The following is a 13,613-nucleotide window of genomic DNA, read 5'->3' on the forward strand; positions in this document are numbered from 1 at the left end:
ATTTTTCAAGATAAAATTCAAAATTCTAGCATTTAAGAAATGCAATTTCGAAAATTGATTAATAAAATAAAGAAAAAATATATTTTGAAAATTATTTAAATTTAGTTGAAAAAATAAATTTCAACTAAAAATAATTTTCTATTTAATTAAATGTCATGAAAAAGAAATATTTAAGTATGATGATAAAAATCAACTTAGATATTTAATTTTTAAATTAATTAAATTTATTAAATTCAAGAAATAAATAATTAAGTGTAGAGAAGGCTTAATTATTAGTCTTTAGTTTAATACTAGGAAAAATATACTTAAAATAAATTGTACCAAAATTAATTATATAAATAATTAATTTCACAATGTATAATATTTTCCTATTTAATATTAGAAATAATAAGTAGTCTAGAAATAACTATCTAGAAAATATCTTATTTGACTAAGTATCTTTTCCACAAAATTTGAAAAAATATCTAATTTATGTTGTATTAGAAAAAAAATCTAGAACTTAAATATTTTTCAAATTTAAATTTAATTAAATATCAAAAATTAAGTTGTAACCACTTAATTTGAAAATATTCCATTTTAAGTTAATATTCGAAAAGATATTAACTTAAAAAATATCTAAAGAATCTTAATAACCAATGCCTAAAATTCCTCAACTTAATTTTGAAATTTGAAATTCAAAAGATATTCAGATTTAAGTTGGTTAGTTGTAGATAACTAAATATCAACTTAAATAAGAATATTTAATGAAAAATTTAAATTAAGTTCCACAAAGAATCTAGATGGTTATAATTCTATATTTAATTAAATACAAGAAAATACATACAGTTTAGCTTAGAATAAAAAATTCTTTAAACTATAATTTTCTTAAATTAATTTCAAAATAAATGAAATTAATTATGTTGCTAATCAATTTTATTAGGTTAAACTAGTTTAATTAACCTAGTACAGTCATTCAAATGAGGCAAATGGGCCTTCACAATTGGGGTGGTTCATGTGAGGGGGTGCTGGGTTCAGTATGTCGTACCCACTTCTATGGCTCCCAACTCTCACACAAGGCCCAAAAGAGAGGAATTTAACCTTAATAAGAACAACTGTTATTAATTGAATAAGCCCAATAACTAAATGGGCCTAAATAAATTCTATCAAGAACTATGATAATTTATTTTAGCAACAACAACCTATATGTATCTATAATCAAATTAAACACATAGGCTTACACAGGCACACTTTGGATGGGCCATATCATGTTGCTAGGTCATACACAGATGAAAGAAGATTGTAAATATACCTGTTACAAATTATTAACTTGACCAAGGGAGCCATCAGATCATTAGATCTGGCAAAAGGTAACCATGGCTATATGCAATCAAGTAATAATAGGTTTTGAAAACTTACACAAAGCTAAAACACATACTCCTCCAACAAGGTTAGCTGGATAGTTGGATGTAAGATTTATTTAATTTTAAATTAAATAATTAATTTCGAAATAATTAATTAATTAAAAAATAATTTTTCGAAAATTTAAAAAAAATTTGAAAATTCGAAATTTAAAAAAAAATTAAATTTAAAATTAAACCTACAATTTTGAAAAATTAGGTTTCAACCAACCTAAATATCATTTCAAAATTTGCTAACTACTTTTAAATTTTAAATGTTATTTTATAAATAAAAATTAAATAAAAAATTAGAAAAGATAAATAAATATCTTTTTCAAATTTTAAATGTAATTTAAATAAATAAAATAACAAAATTTTAAAAATTAGCAAAATATCTTATATCATTTAAAAATTACATGATTATAAATATCTTATTTTAAATTTAAAATAAGATAAGATATAATCAAATTTTAAAATAAGATAGATATTTTAAGCAAGAAGATAGATACTAATTCTATTCAAATTCAAATTACACTAATATCTTGAATTAAATTTAAAAAATATTAAATTAATTCAAAATGATAATCAGAATTGAATTAGGAATAGTAATAGTATAAATACAAAACTATACCAAAAATCGGAAGTTAATTCCATGAAAAAGCATGAAAAATTGAAGAAAAACAAAAAAAATTGTGAACTGTACGGACAGATTTGCGATCGCAGGAAAATATCAGCACAGCCCTGATTTTTTCAAATCTTCAAAAAATCATAACTAATTCAAATAAAATCCAAATTAAGTTTTGTAAAAGGCTAACTTGCTTAATTTTTTCCATACTATCCAATAAAAATAATTCCAGAGATAAAATCGCAATTATTTTTCACGAAAATTTTACAAACATCAATCAATCATCAAATAACACTCAATACAACATGATACCATCCAAAGAACATACAAACAATCGTTTTAAAGTCCAAATTTCTTGCAAGTAAATCAATTACCATGGCTCTGAGGCCAGTTGTTGGAAATTATTTTACCAGGATCTTAGATCTACTCACAAGTATGTTTATTAACATCCTAGATAAGAACTTTCTAAAACGATGAAATAAACACATATAAAGTTTAGGAAACCTTACATTGGGTGCAGCGGAATAATATGACTCCTTCCGTTCAGATATCTAGCCCTTGATTCCTTTCTGTAGCAGAGCATTATCAATATCTGAACCTGGATCTCTTTCTCTGAATCTTTGATGCTGAATCTTTATTCACGGTCTTCCTCACTATGATTGAGGTATCACTTGCTGTGTGTGGGCACTACTCATACACTAAGGATTTCAAAATTCAAGAGGGAAGAGAAAGAAGAAGTGGCAGCTAAAGATAGGGAGAGAGAAAGGCTCAGGTTTTTCTCTGAAGGAAAAATAGAAAATTTAAGTGTAATTTTCCTGAAGCTTTCACTATCTATTTATAGCATTCCACTAGGGTTAGGTTTGAATTATTTGGCATTAAAATAATGAAAATATCAGTTTAAATTTCCTACAAAAGTGGCTGGCCCTATACTAGTGGATTTGGGCCTCACTTTTTGTAATTTTGCAGTTTTACCTTTTCTGCATCTGATTTTCTCAAAAACGCCAATTTTCTAATTCAACCATTTAAATGCCAATTCTAACTATTTAATAACTACAAATAATTATTAAATAATATTTTTATTTATCATATTTATTAATTGAACCATACAAAGTATCATAATTAACAAATATGCCCCTATAAACTCTTTCTTTACAATTTTGCCCTTACTTAGTGAAAAATTCACAAATAGACATAGTCTAATTTGAGAATTATAATTGATTAATCAAAACCAATTACATGAGTCTTACAAGCAATATTATCTCAACTAGTGGGGGGACCATGGGTCTATATAACCGAGCTTCCAATAAGTAGATCAAGAATTTAGCACTAAAATTCACTAACTTATTAATTCTTCGTTGAATCTACGCATAGAACTTAGAATTGCACTCTCAGTATATAGAATTCTCTATATGTTCCACCATATAGACACATCATTAGTTATCCATTGTTATAATCCTAATGTGATCAATGATCCTCTATATGAATGATCTACACAGTAAAGGGATTAAATTACCGTAACACCCTACTATGTATTTTATCCTTAAAACACTTGACCCCGTATAAATGATATTTCAGCTTATGTGAAATGAGATCTCCACCATTTATTTTCGTTTGGTCAAGCTCGAAGGAGATCATCCTTTGCTTACTATTCGCCAGATAGAAGCTATAGATTCCATGTTCATGATAGCGCTCCCACTCAATTGCACTACCGTGTTCCCAAAAAGTACGTATCACCCTGACCTAAAAGTAGGCTTAACTAACAATTCAAGGAACACGAATAGCCTTTTAAGATTGAGCCTAATCATAACAGGATTAAGATCATTTGATCTAGGATCAACTAGGCGATATTGACTTGAATAGATTCTACGGTAAGTTTAATTAAATCTAAGTCAAAGTTCAATATCGGTCCCTTCTGATGCATACTCCATGCATCCAACCTGAGCTTTACTTTAACCAATGCTCTGGAAAGAACATAGCACTTCTCCAAATGCAAGTAAACTCTGTTGTAGATTATCATATCAGTAAAACCCTGTGTCTGATAAATCTAGGAAACTTTATTCACATAGTCATGTTTACTTTCCAATGTGTTGACGGCACAATAAACAGGATCAAGTATGTGAAAAGGGTTTCAGATGAATCTATACATTATGTACATATAATCATGAAATAAATCATGTGAACCATGCAACATTAAATGTTATTTCTGATCTATATTAATAAGTAAATCTGATTATATTGAAATGAGTTTTATTTAGGGCATAAAACCCAACAAAAAGTCCCCAAAACAACCTCAGAAAAATAAAACCCGGGCATCAATGGACAAGAAGAGTTTGAAAGATAATCCTCCTAGCCATACTTCCACAGTTCCTGCTAAAAGAAAACTAGGTTCTGGTACTTCAAAGAACACTAAATCAAAATACCCTCAATCTGTGTTGGAGAACTCCGACTTTGATTTTGAGTTTGAGCCAAAGTTCCAAAGTCTCCCAAATCTGATAAGGTTTTTTTTCTATTGATCTTGTGTTGTTTTAGGGTTTTTTTCAAGTTGATTATGTTTCCTATTTCTCTTTTTTTTTTTGCATGTTTTTTTTTTGTTAGTCCTATTTTATAGTTTTCTGCTTGTTTGATTCTATGTCTTGTTGTTGTTTTGGTTTTATTTTGTTAACTCTTAGGGAAAGGGTAAATGCCAAGTGAAGATTGTCCAATCAACTGATCTGTTTGGAAACATAATTGGGAAAAGGGTTGTTGAGGTGTGTCATTTCATTATTTTAGTTTTAATATTTTTTTTATGCTTGTTTTTGATGTTCTTTATTTATTTATTTATTTATTTATTTATTTTTTGTGTTGTTTTAGCTTTGTTTTAGTAGTATTTTCTTATGTTTTTTTATAGGATTAGGAATCCAAGTACACCCGATCGGAATACTATCATTCCAGAGTTTTTTATGCTTGTTTTTAAGTTCTTTATTTTATTATTTTTTTTTGTTGTTTTAGTAGTGTTTTCTTATTTTTTTTTTTTATAGGATTGAAAATCCAAGTACACCCGATCGGAATACTACCATTCCAGAGTTATGAACTCTTGTTATTACTCTGTTATTGAAGATATTAAAAAAATTCTTACTGAAACCCAATTAAATATATTTTCAAAAACTGTATTGGAAGTTGTTTTTCATTGCGTAGTAGCTTTAAGCTTTCTTCAGTGTTTCCTTGTCTTTGTATGCCTGACCTTTTTTAACTTCTGGGTGGTGTTTGTCTGTTATTAGCTTCGCGTTGTTGATGTTGATTTCTGGATCTAGTTTTTTATTGTTGTTTTCAAGTTTTTCTACCATTTTTTTAGCAACCAGCTTCGCATAGTCAACTATGTCGAATTTGTCGTTTTCAAATTCTCTTATTTTTGACTCTCCTCCTTCTTCTAACTGGTGTTCCAATGTGTATGATTCTGATGTTGTTGTGTTGTTTTCGAGCATTGTCACATTCTCTTGAAATAATTATGTTCTTTTTCCCATTGTCCATTGCTCTTTATGAGAACTGATATAGATTTCATGTCCTGTCATTTTTCACAATATTTTATTTACGTGGTATTTTTTCATATTAAAACAACAGTAAAATAACACTACAAAATAGTAATTTGTTGTTGATTTAGTAATTTTTTCTCTTTGCCAGATTTTATGGTTTTTTCCTGGTGTTTCTATGATTCTGGTGTTGATTTGTCCGTCCCCAACCACGAAGGAGAGGTGTCGTTTGTGTTTTGTTACTGTTTACAGTATAAAAGTAAATATATTGGGCCTGGGCAGTATAAAAGTAATAAAAATGGGTTTGGACAGTAAAAATGTAAAGTTTGCCGTGTTCTAGTATTTTTGAAAACATTTGGTAAAAATATAATATTTTTGTAAGTTTCTTTTTATTTTTGCCTAAGGTCCAAATTACCATAAGGCTGCCTTGAACTTGTGATATGCATTTTATATGTTTAATCGTAAAATGACATTTAACACTTTATGTTTGTTAACTTAATATATGTGTTTTTTTTTTTTTTTGCGCAATATTTTGTGGACTCCCCGAAAAAGAAAAAATGTTGACTGGATCTATAGTGTACTTTATTAGTCCAACTCATAAATATTATTAAAACATTATTTAATACTAAATATAAATTATACACAATTTTCTTGATCTAGTTGATAAATGAGTATGTTATTCATTTAACAATAAGTATTGCTAGCAGGTATCTGTTGACATCACATAAAGTGTCATAATTTTAATATTTATGAATTCAATTCAATTAATTATTTTCCAAACCAACTCTTGTCGAGATCTAAATGCTGCCAAGTTGATTGTGAGTCTCCACATAATACATTGTTCAAATAAGAAATAGTCTGGTTTTCTATACGAAATATACAGAGCAAATTTGTACATTACATTAAACTATTAAAGTTTGGATCAATATCAATTCAAACAAAACTTGCATTATGTAAGTGGGGATGACAAAGCCACAAATACATAGTTATTGAGAAAAGCAATTAATAAGAATTGTATATCTCATATATGGATAAAATTTCCAAATAAATAGCTAATGTGACTTAAGACTTGAGACTTAAGAGTACTTCCATACTCTCTGGTAGTTCACATACTGACGCCCCAACATTACAAAAGAAAAAAATAAAAGCACCAACATACAAGTATCTCTCCATAAAATATATAGGTAATCACTACTCATGATGATAATAATATTCAAAGACATGATTCACTTTCGTTGCTTAGAAAAGGGTAGTCAGTGTAGCCAACAACAGGATCACTTGTGTAAAAGGTATTTCTATCGTACTTATTCAAAGGTGCATTTAGCTTAAATCTTAATACTAAATCAGGATTTGCTATAAAAAGACGACCAAAAGATACTAAATCAGCCTCATCATCTGCTATGGCTTGCATTCCCAGCTCTCGAGTGTATCCACCACTACACATGAAGGTTCCCTGGTAAGATTTTCTTAATGTCCTGATTAAGTGGGGATCTTCTTCTTCACTGTTGGGTCTATCTAATTCTGTTTTACCAGTTGCAGTGAGTCGTGGCTGAGTCACGTGAAGATAAGAGAGCTTTGAGTCGTGTTCCAGTTGAATCTTGTTAAGTCTCTCCACCACTGCTAATCCAAGGCCTAGAGGGTCTGAATCAAGGGCATCAAGGAGATCGATTGCTGGTGAAATTCTGACACCAACTCTGTTCACACCTATGGCTGAAGCTACTGCTTCAACCACTTGGATTAAGAATTTGCAACGGTTTTCAATCGATCCACCGTACTGGATCTTAAGGTTCACCATGAGCTTCTATTGGAACTTGTTCAATCACAGGGTCATTAGTAGGATTAGAAGCGGAAGCGGAAGCAACAGGTACAGGGACATAGACACACTCTTCCCTGAATACAATTTCCTGACCCTTGATTTGAACCAAATTCATCCTCAAAATAGACAGCTCGGTTTGATTCCATCACCCTGGTGGTGTGAGAGGGACAATAGAACTTAGAACCTCTTGAACCAATAGTGTATCCTACAAAACTCCCACTGATTGTATTCGGATTCAGCTTCTTAGATTTAGGGTTATAAGGCCTTACCTCAGCTTTGCATCCCTAAACGTGAAAAATAACGCAAAATCGATTTCTTGCCTGACCACAACTCGTATGGCGTCTTTGGAACCGACTTGCTAGGCACTTGATTCAAGATATAAGCAGCAGTCCTTAATGACTCACCCCATAAAAACTCTGGTAAGCTAGAATGAATTAACATACAACGTACCATATCAAGAAGTGTGTGATTTCTTCTTTCAGCAATTTCATTCTGCTGGGGTGTACCTGGCATTATATATATCTTGCATCAATGCCACGTTCGTGCAAGTATCTGGCAAACGGCCTGGGGTTCCTTCTAGTTTCATCATAACGCCCATAATACTCTTCACCTCTATCAGAATTGACAACTTTAATCTTCTTTCCCTTTTGAAGCTCAACATTCGTCTTGAAAATCTTAAGGCATTTAAAGATTCAGACTTCTCACGAATGAGCTCAATATGACCATATCGGGAAAAATCATCAATGAAGGTAATGAAGTATTTATAGCCGCCCATAGCAGGTGGGACAAAGGACCCACAAAAGTCAGTATGAATAAGCTCCAATACATCTGTGCACTTATTTGACTTACCCTTTCTAACCTTATCAGTTAACTTTCCCTTTTATACAATCAACACAGGCAGTGAATTCAGAGAAATCGAGATCTTGAAGTACACCATCTTTCACCAATCTCTCCATTCTATCTCTAAAAACATGGCCCAAACGTTTATGCCAAAGCATGGATGATTTCAATTCTAATCTTGCACGTTTGGAACCAACAACAACATTAAGAGAAGAAGAAGAAGGACAAGAGGGAGAAGTAACAGGAACAACACCAAGCAAATCACGCTTATATAAGTTTCCACACAAAATTCCATTTCCAATCAACATAGAGTCACGATACAAAGTCAGTTTTCCAGGTCCAAAATGAAGACTATAACCGAGTCTATCCAAAATAGATATAGAGATCAAATTCCTCCTAATAGAGGGTAAATAAGCAACATCTTGCAACTCCAAAAAATACCCAGTATTCAGCTGCAGATTAACAGTCCCAAAAATTCAACCACCAAGTGTTTGAGGGCACATCAATAATATTGGATTCCAAACAAACCATCACAAGACAATTACCTTTCTTCTCTAAGTGAGCTTTGAGCTTTCGGCAATCGGCTTTCTTATGCTCGAAGCATTGACAAAAGTTGCACTTCCCTTTGAAAAACTCATTCTTATGACCAGTTGAAGAAGAGCTTGCTTGTCCATTTCCCTTAGGATTGGTGGCTTTCTTCTTATGAAACCTTTGGTCACTAGAGTTGTTGGGAGTGAACTTTCTCTTGTGAGAATTGTTTGGATTGGTCACCATGAAGATACTTCTTGCTCTCCCCTTTTTCATGTCCTCTTCTTCTTTGGCAAGAATAGCAGTCATCTCCTCAATGGTCCACTGCTCCTTTTGAGCATTATAGCTTGATCTGATCGAATCAAATTGAGAAGGAATGGTTTCCATCACAAACCACACCATGTAATCCTCACCAAGATCCAATCCCATGCCCTTGAGCTTTTGGTAACAACCCATGAGCTTGTCAATGTGAGCTCTAATGTCACCCGTATCAGTGTAATTAGTCTGATGGAACAAAGTCAGACATTCATTTTTTTCTCACTCTTTGAGAATTTCTTGTACTTCTCCTTGATCGCATTGAGAAAATCTTTTGCAATCTTAGTTTGGGGAATACTACCATAAATAGACTTATCCATGTGATATCTCATAAGCATCAGACAACAACGATTGGAATGCTCCCAATCCTCATAGGACTTTCTATCCTTTTCAGTGGTATCATTATTAGGTTTCGGAGGTGCATAAGTTCTCAAGGCCAAATCCACTCTCATAAGAGTCAAATTCATCACGAGAGATTTTACCCACTACTTGTGGTTAGTTCCGTTCAGCGTCAACATGACAGAGGTTCTTGGATTGCTTAAAGCTAATGAGGAACAAGAGCAATAACCATTAAATGCATGTTATAGCATAATCATGCCATTTGTGTTCTCTTCTCATAAATAAATGATCGCAAAATAACACATGATCATTATGCATGCTAGAGTTCTCACACAACTTAACAAGATGGAACTCATACACAGGTAAGAAAAATCTATTAAATATTATAATCAAATGCATTAATTTACTATCGAAAGGATAGATAAATTGTGATTCATAATATTTAATAATTTTCTTCACCATATTACGCATCTTTAATAAGCAACCATCATCGATAGGATAATTAATTACTCATAAAGATCTCAATGTTATTTGGAGGAAAATACAATACTTAAATAAATTAATATTTAAGTGTTCCTCATCACCAAACAATTTCCCATGCTTAATCTTACGATAGGCAAGAAAATAAGCATTAATTGTTGAAATAAATCACAAAATTTATGCCACAATACTAAAATTATCAACCAAATATGAATTAAATTCATGCAATTAGTATTGTACATGCCAAGAAATAATAGAGAATTAAAAAATATGAGAAATTGTGGAAAATGGCCCAAAATGGGCCACGCACGCGCCCCCACGCGCCCTGAGATTTTTTTTTTTTTTTTACTGATCGTACGACATGTCGTTTTGGAAAAACGACATGTCGTTTGGTGGATGAACGACAAGACACAGGATCAAAACGACCCGTCGTTCGCGCTGAAGGGGGGCTGAATCGTTATACGTACGACATGTCGTTTTAATAAGACGACATGTCGTTTTTCCTGAACGACAGCCAAATAAGTCAGAAAACGACACGTCGTCTTTCTCGGTTGGGGCTGAATCTTAAGGGCGAACGACATGTCGTTTTTCCCGACAGAGGAAAACGACATGTCGTTTACAGTCGTCCCTGTCGCCCAAATTTGCTCAGTCGGGTCCGTGGGTCTGAAATTCGGATCGGCGCGACCCGGTTCGTGATCCGGCCATATCTCCCACATCCGGTCACCAAATTCGACGCCGTTTGAGGCGTTTTGTCCCATTCTTAATCCTCTATCATTTTCTAATATCCATTTACTCAAAAAACACAAAATAATACATCTAAAATGATGAATCCAAAATGGGTTTTCATTGTTAAATCTCATATATATCTCAATAAAAAAAATATAAAAGATTGTTTTCAAGACATATATGAACACATTTAGAGGATAATACTCATATTCACACAACCTTAAACACATTAATCCGAAAAATCACCACAAATTTCAGATTTGAGAAAATGGGTTTATGGAAAAAAAATTGAGCCCTAAAATCAATAACTTTGGCTCTGATACCAATTGTTAAAATAACGATTACTCATAATCATTAAAGCCAAGATCTAGTATTTATTTAGAGCATCAAATACAATAAAACACATACCTCCCATACCATCCATGTGAGCCATTATCCTTCATTGTCTTCCATGAGAATCACCACCAATCCTTGAGCAAAAACTAGAGAGAGCACTTGTGGAGCTAACCCCTTTTGCCTTTACCATACAAACTCTTATCACCCCTTACCACACATAACACACATATATATATACACATGTTATTACCCTTATAACCCTAAGGGGTTATTAACTAATAGGGCTTTTGAGGTCTTTTATGGTATACTATAATTTAATGGGCCAACTATAGTATTAAGGGTGCTCTCATGTGCCTCTAACATATAATTGAGTTGCTAACCATCCCATTATGGTTATGAGTAACATCAGGCACATAGTTAATGATTGTGTATTATGGAATTAAACCTATAATTGTATTAGTCCATTATAATAATTCTAACAGATAAAACGAACCAGCTCGAATGGCATTTATGGCCGCACGACGATAATCCTCCACCACCTCAAGAATTTCATAGGTTTCCAAGGCTCGAGGCTCAGGATACGATTCAAATGACCCCTCTGGTAAGAGAACTTTCCACTTGTTTGAAATGGCTTTGTTGGTTGAAGATATTGGTGACCCCCCATTGGGTTGATAAACTACAATATCATTGTATCACTCATCAAAGTTTTGTTAATTGGTTTTATTTATTTACATGTATATATGGAATAAAATGAATCATGTGTTCCAAAATAAACAAATGAGTCATGTATGATTTTTTTTTTCACCTTGATGAGAAGCACGGCCAGCATGCCAAAGTTGACAGAAAATGATGGCACCTTGATCATGAACTGCATCCACTATCTTCTTCCATGCCTCAACCTGTTCTTCTTTGTAAATCCCAGGGACATGTGGGAAACTAACCCACCAAAAGAAAAAGAAAAAAAAACGAACAAATCACTCTTAGTACTTCCAAAGGAGAAACATCTATAATAGACAAATACTGTATATGTGCGTGTGCATATATTAATACTTGGATTGGATTACGTTTTATATTAACTTTACGTGTTTGGTAGAAAATTAGAATTCTGTATCAATGAAAAACAAAAATAGTCTGGTCCTACCTCAAACTATAGGCGAATATTAAATAGTTATGAACTTTTTAATTGTTACTTCCTAAGAACTAAAAGCCAACTATATTTATAGAATTGCTAGAATCACCATCGAACAACAAAGAATACTATTATTGTTGCAATTTAATGTTAAAAAGGCTAACTTATTGTACTTAAAATGTGTAGTTTCATATGTCACCAAATAGCAACTATATATAAATAGTAAAACGTACCCAGGTGAGGTGTTGGAGATGGAAGTGGCTTCAGTGATGAGTAATCCTCCGTTGGTGGACCTCTGTTTGTAGTAATCGGCCAGGGCTGGTCCAGGGATTTCATCTATAGCTCTGCACCTTGTCATTGGCGCAAGTACCACCCTGCCCAAGTGCCAACCACACCAAAAGTAAAAGTAAAAGCAAAAGCAAAATCAGTCCAAACCCATATCTAAGTCCTCTGAGTTTTCCAAACTAAGAGAAATCTATCGATGTGGATTTGGGTGACTAACCTGTGGGAGAGATTGAAGTTGCCCATCTTGAAAGGGGAAAACAGGTCAATCCCCATTGTTGAAATGCTTTCTCCCATTTGAGCTGGAGCTCAATTTACAACACTCACAAACAATATTGATCTGTATGCATAAGAAAAAAAAATTAATGATTAAATTGATTAAAAAAAAAAAAGAAAGAGTTATATAGTGCTCTGGCGTCCTCCCCACATAGCAATAATTAACATAATATTGTGTAGTTATTAATAAAAATATCAACACTTGACGTTGACGTAGTAATTCACACATGCCATTTATTATAATATTGACAGTTGTTCGCAAAAACCAACTGTAAACAATTTATATTTATAAAATATTACCTTAATGGCTCGTTTGGAATGCCGCATTAGGTCGTATTGTATTGTATTATATTAAATTAGATTATATATCATATTTTTATATATTTAAGTGTCCATAAAAATTAATACCACATATAGTTTTACATAAAAATATTGCATAAAATACAATTCAATATAATACAATACAATACAATACGACCTAATACGGCGTTCCAAACGAGCCCTAAAAGGTATATATATTAAGCTTTATGTTGTGTTGCTTTATTTAAAAATAATACAATAAATAATTAAAAAAATATATTATTAATTATTATTTGAGATTATTAATATGTATATTCAATTAATGTAAATAATATTGTTAATAATTAAAAGTAAATACTGAATACAATATATGATTGTTTAAGAAATCTTGATAATCTAACTGCAATTTATTCTTAAGTTAATAATATATGAATACTATATATCCAATGAAAATAAGGATATTCCAAACAAGTTGTTAATCCATCCAAAGAGTATGCGCAACTAATTTATGAGCAACACAGATTAGGAACACTCATGGAAATCTGGATAATAAACTTGTAAAAACTTCTAACAATGATCATACAATCATTTGAGTAGGGGACTCTGATAGAAAAGCAATCATAGTTGTAAAATCTTGGTAGCGGACTACAATCTATTATCAACATCAGCATCACGCAAATTTTTGAGAACCTCAATATCCTTTCTCTAAAAACTTGAAGGGACAATAGTGTCTTAATTG

General features: G+C 31.9%; 1 pseudogene; it reads right to left on the reverse strand.

The window, feature by feature from the left end:
• Positions 1-6,576: 6,576 nt before the first annotated feature.
• The window catches only part of LOC115706394 (12-oxophytodienoate reductase 3-like), a 33,605-nt pseudogene continuing 26,568 nt past the window's right edge, over positions 6,577-13,613 (reverse strand).

This window comes from Cannabis sativa, chromosome 1, assembly GCF_029168945.1.
Source record: "Cannabis sativa cultivar Pink pepper isolate KNU-18-1 chromosome 1, ASM2916894v1, whole genome shotgun sequence".
Taxonomy (NCBI): domain Eukaryota; kingdom Viridiplantae; phylum Streptophyta; class Magnoliopsida; order Rosales; family Cannabaceae; genus Cannabis; species Cannabis sativa.